General features: G+C 44.0%; 1 pseudogene across 1 annotated transcript; it reads right to left on the bottom strand.

Moving 5' to 3' along the window:
- Window positions 1–240: 240 nt before the first annotated feature.
- LOC308262403 (stathmin-2-like) lies at window positions 241–1,929 on the bottom strand (annotated as a pseudogene). The gene is made up of 2 exons: window positions 1,410–1,929; window positions 241–288 (listed from the first exon to the last, which is right to left on the bottom strand). The product of its transcript is annotated as a stathmin-2-like (transcript).
- Window positions 1,930–5,696: the final 3,767 nt, after the last annotated feature.

The raw sequence follows: 5,696 nt of genomic DNA, 5'->3' as shown, positions 1-5,696 counted from the left end.
TCGTCCAAACATCATCATTGGACAGAATTGGGGCTATTAATAAACTCTAAAAGATATTCTGAAATGCCAGAAGGAGCTAGATACAGATAGTGGGCCTGGCGATTATCTATCTATCATGCAAGTCTTTATCTTGTACTGTTCAGAAACCTGGCACCCTCTCCCTGCCCTTGGCTCTCGACTGAAATGCTTTTGAGGTTACTTATGAAGGCGCGATCCTGGGCAGGCAGAAGGCGGTGGGCTTCATGGCTCCTTGGAGTTACTGTGGATCTTGACTTTCTCTTTGGCTACCTTTAGACAAAAGGCACAGCAGTACTTGAGGCTTCAAGTTTTACAACCAATATTTATTTGCATCACCTCATTGTCTAGTAACATAAAAGTGATTCTAAACTGTGTAATGAAAATCAAATTTATTGTACCTAAAAAAAAAAAAATAGGGCTGATGGTGTATCTCAAAGGTAGAATGCCCCTGGGTTCAGACATGTACACAGGGAGAATTAAATATGAACATGAAAGCAGAGATTGGATAAGTGTCTCTACTAGTAAAACCCTGACAAAGAGGTTCAGCAAACCCCCCAGAAGCGGAGTGGAACAGGTTCTCTCTCCCAGGTTTCAGAAGATGCTGTCCCTGCTGACACTTCGATCTTGGACTTCTCTCTTCCTGATCTATGAGACAGTACTTTTCTTTTGGTTAAGCCACACAATCTGTAGTACTTTGTTATGTCTACACTAGAAAACTAATACTGGACAATGGATTAATTTTCTCCTCTTCAGGCACCAGGCAAAACAGATCCTACGTCTGTTCTTTACTTATGACATGGTCATTTTATGGCAGCTGATCTCATTTATGCCATGAGTGATAGTTATCACTGTCAACACTAGTAAATTGTGAAGCTAATTTGCATATCATAATAAGCCAAATAAATCAGCTGGGATGCAGCTCTAACTAAAATTTTATAGAGGATAAACATTGTACAGTTTGTGGAATTGATCTTTTATGGGTTGTGGGTAAGACTATGAATATCTATTATAGACATTTATAAGATGACAGAATCAGGACAAATACAGTATGTTTATTCTCAGTTGCGACTGAACCGAGTTGGTCTTTTCTTTCTCTACTTTATTATGCAAGTGTTATAAGCTCCGCAGCAAATAGGAGAAATGTCAGTGCATGGTCCATCATTCTGTTTACATGAAGCCAGAAAGGAATCATGATGAACATATAAAAATGTGGTAGGCCCAGTTTCTTTTTCTGCATTTATTTTTTATTTTTATGTATATGTATGTATATACATATTATATATATACATATATATGGAGAGAGAGTTTTTAAGCCATGTCATACACTTCCCATACTGATTTCACACAATCCATTATAATATAGGCAGGAGGAGTTCCTATTGGTGGGGTACGCCATGTTTATTGTTCCTACACATCTCTGCAGCATGCCTCTCCTTTTCCTGCAGTCTTTCAATAATAGCAGCTAGATTAGCCTCACAGTTCTCCTTAATTTGTTCTATTTTGTGGATCAGCTTTTCCTCCGCCATCTCGCTGAAGTGACTGTTCTCTTCCAAAGCCTTCTGGACGACTTCTCGCTCCTGCTCCCTCTTCTCTGCCGATTGTTTGGCACCTGGACCTCCTGAGACTCTTCTTTCCTCTGAAGCCTCTAGTTTTTTTTCTGGATATCCTCCAGAGACAGGTCTTTCTTCTTTGGAGAAGCTAAAGTTCTCGGGGCTTCTGAGATAGGAAATGTTGGCTTTAAGATCAGCTCAAAAGCCTGGCCGAGGCACACTTGACGATTTGCTTCACTTCCATATCATCGTAAGTGTAGATGTTGATGTTACAAGGCTCTGGGTAGAAGCAAGAGCAGATCAGTGACAACATGGACAGCTCCTTCGTTTTGTCCTTGTAGGCCAATGCTGTTTTAGCCATTGTAGGGATGTGCAGCTGCCGAGCAGTGGCGAAGGTGGAGGGTCTGGCTACAGCACAGATATAAGTCCAGCTTTAAATTAAGGTAGAAAATGGTTGTGTTAATATTTAATATTTTTATTTAATATATTTTTATTGGTGCATTGTAGTCAAACATCACAATGGAATACAAGACTTGTGAGGATATACAAGCACACATCATCCAATTAGACTTTATCCAATCCCCATCCCATTTCTTCCCCCTCCCTCAATCTCATGATTGATTTAGTGATTAGCTTTGATATATTTGTTTACGTACATCATGTGCTTTAAAGAGATTCCATCTTCCCCCATCCTATCCCTCTGATTGGTTACCTTAATTGCTCCTCCATAGGGCCCTTTCTTCAACTAGATTTCCTCCTATTACCCATTTCTTCCTAGTTTTTGCATATTAGGGAAAGCATCTAATTTTTTATTTTCTGTGATATTTATCTGTGTATGCAGCATTGTAAGTTCTGAACCCACTCCTGAAGGCCCCGGCACTGGCCTGGCCACCCAGCAGACTCTGATCCTGGCCCTGCTGGCTCCAGCACCGGTCTTGCCTCATGGCAGGCTCCGATCCCTGCCTCTGAGGCCCCAGCACTGGCCTTGGCTCACAACAGGCTCCAATCCTGGCCTTGCTGGCCCCAGCCCTGGCCTCATCCCTTGGCAGGCTTCGATCCCGGCCTTGGAGGCCCCAGCACTGGCCTTGCCTTACTGCAGACTCCGATCCCAGCCTCGCTGGCCTCGGCCCCAGCCTCACCCCTCAGCATGCTCTGATCCCAGCCTCGGAGGCCCCAGCACCAGCCTTGCCTCACAACAGGCTCCGATCCCAGCCATGCTGGCCCTGGCACCGGCCGTGCCTTAAGGCAGACTCCTATCCGGCCTTGCTGGCCCCAGCACAGGCCTCACTGCATGGCAGGTTCCTATCCTGGCCTCAGAGGCCCGGTCACCGGCCTTGCTGTGCATTGGGCTCAGGTCTCTGTCACTATGAGCAGGTTGTCTACAGATGTTCCCTTTTTTCTTCCTTTTTTTTTTTTTTTTGGTTCCTTTTTTTTTTTTTTTTTTTTGGTTCCTGGAAACACTTCTACCTCTAGGTTACACTCCCAGACCTATTTTTTTTTATAGTTTTATTTGGAAACAGGGTCTCTTAAGCCAGTGAGGCTGGCCTCAAACCTGCGTGATCCTCCTGTCTCAACCTCCCATGCACAGGGATTACAAGCATGCACCACCACACCCAGCGTTCTCCCTTTTTTTTTTTTTTTTTTTAATATGAGAAAGCAGTACATGTCTTTTGCAAAAGCTGGGAGCCCAAATACCTAGTGGCAATGAATTTTGTCTTCCCTCCAAAGGCAGAGGTCCACAGCTTCACTTCAAAGAGCAGGCTCTACTGCTTCATGTGCACCCTGGTCTCCTGCTCTGCACAGAGGAGCATGGTGGCCATGAGGGCTGATGTCTTCTAGAAAACGCAGTGTGGAAGCCAATCCAGGCTATGCAGGGCTCCCTCTGATACCCCCCCAAACCCTTTTATCACTTAGCATGTTGTCCAGAATTCCCGAGCTTGTGTGGTAGGAGCAGGTTAATTTTGGAGAGATTTCCTCAAAAGTTCAAGGTTGATTGGACTGGATCTGTCTGCCCCTTCAAATACTGGTCACCACCACTGATGCTGCTGCCACTGCCATCTCGGTTCTCTCCTGAACAACACCTTTCCCCGACAGTATGATTTTCAGAACTCCCGAGCATGTGCAGCAGTTGCAGTCTGCCTTTGAGAACATTTCTTTAAAATTTTAAGGGGGGTTGGATTGGATCTCTGCCTCTACAAAATACTGACCACCACTGCTGCTGCTACAGCCATCTCAGTTCTCTTCCGAGCACTGTATTCACAAAGCATGTTGTCCCAAATTCCTGAGCATGTGCGGCGGTAGCATTCTACCTTTGAGGGGATTTCTTCAAAAGATCAAGGTGGTTGAATCAAATCTCTGCCTCTCCCAAATACTGGCCTCCGCCACCCCTGCCACCGCTGCCTTCCTCCTGGTTCTCTGCTGAGCTTCTTCCTTACATGGTATGATGTCCAGAATTCTTAAGCATGTGCGGCTGGAGTAGTCCCCCTTCACAGAGATTTTTTTCCCAAAAGTTCAAGGTGGATTGGTTAAGATTTGTCTACATCTCCTGAATCCTGGCTGCTGCTGCCACTATCTTGACCCCTCTCCAATATTTTTTAACAAGAGAAGACAGTATATGTGTTTTAAAGAGGTTGTGAGATCGAGCACTCAGTAGCAATGAATTTTATGCAGAGGCCCACAGCCTCACCACGTAGAGCAGGATCAGCTATTCTGAGCACATCACAGCCCCCAGTACACCATAGAGGAGTGTGGCTGCCAGGCACACTGAGCTCCCCAGGACTGCTCGGCTCCCTCCACCACGCCCAAATCATTTTTCTTACAAGGTATGTTGTTAAGAGTTCCCCACGCCGGGCGTGGTGGCACACGCTTGTAATCCCCGTGCTTGGGAGGCAGAGACAGGAGGATCACGCAGGTTCGAAGCTAGCCCCGCGCGCTGGCTTAGGAGACCCTGTTTCCAAATAAAAAAAATGCAAAAATAGGTCTGGGAGTGTAGCCCGGAGGTAGAAGGGCTTCCAGGAACCCCAGTACCACCACCAAAAAAAAAAAAAAAAAAAAAAGAGTTCCCCAGCGTGCATGGCTGAAGCGGTCTTTTCTCTCATCTCTTCTGGGATGTTCTTCCAAATATCACTTTTCTTGTGTGGTGGGCACCTCCTTGTCATCTTGCTTCTAATTCTACCATTATCCACTCTCTCTCCTGTATTCTATATAGGAAGCCATGGCTGTAAATGCCTCCTTCAGTTGTCCCAATTAGATATTAAACCAAACTCTGATGTCCAGGGCTTCTCTGAGGAATGCATGTCCTTTTTGGTGGCCACAGTCGTGCGCCATCTTCGTTCTTCCATATTTAATATTTTAAGAAGTAGCAATTGTGAGGGTATTTTCCTTCTGTTGAATAATTTATTTTACATTTATTTATTCATTTATTTATTTTTGTAGTATTGGACATTGAACCCAGTAGCATTCTACCTCCAAGCTATACCCCCAGCTCTATTTTTTATTCTTTATTTTGATACAGAGTTTCACTAAGTTGTGGAAGGTCTCACTAAGTAGCTGAGGCTAGCCATGAACCTGTGATCCTCCTGTCTCAGCCTCCCAAGTACTGGGATTACAAGTATGCACCACAATGCCAGGCCTCCATTTTACATTTAAATTCAGAAAATGTATCCTTCCTTCCTCCCTTCCTTCCTTCCTTCCTTCTTTTTTTCCTTTCTTTTTTCCTTCCTTCCTTACTGTACTGGAGTTGAATCAAGGGGCATTTTCTCTCCAAGCCACACCCTCAGCCTTTTTTATTTTTATTTTGAAACAGAGTCTTGCTAAGTTACTAAAGGCCTCAATAAATAGCTGAGGCTGACCTGAAACCTGAGATCTTCCTGTCTTCACCTCCCAAGTACTGGGATTATAGGTGTGTACCATAAGACTTGGCTCTGGGTTTGGTGGGTTTTATTTTTATCTTTTATTTATTTATTTTTGATGAGGGAGATCCTTTGTGATATTCTCCATTTCTTCTATGGCTATTAGCCTATTTAGACTTTCTACTGATTTCCTAGAAAAAGTGATAATAAAAATTATCCTCTTTTCCTAGGTTGTTACTCTATTTATAATAGACTTGTGAAAAATAGTGTATTATTT

Source organism: Muscardinus avellanarius (genome assembly GCF_963383645.1).
Source record: "Muscardinus avellanarius genome assembly, chromosome: 4".
NCBI lineage: Eukaryota > Metazoa > Chordata > Mammalia > Rodentia > Gliridae > Muscardinus > Muscardinus avellanarius.
The sequence above is the reverse complement of the archived record's forward strand: the minus strand, read 5'-3'. Positions and strand labels throughout refer to the sequence as shown.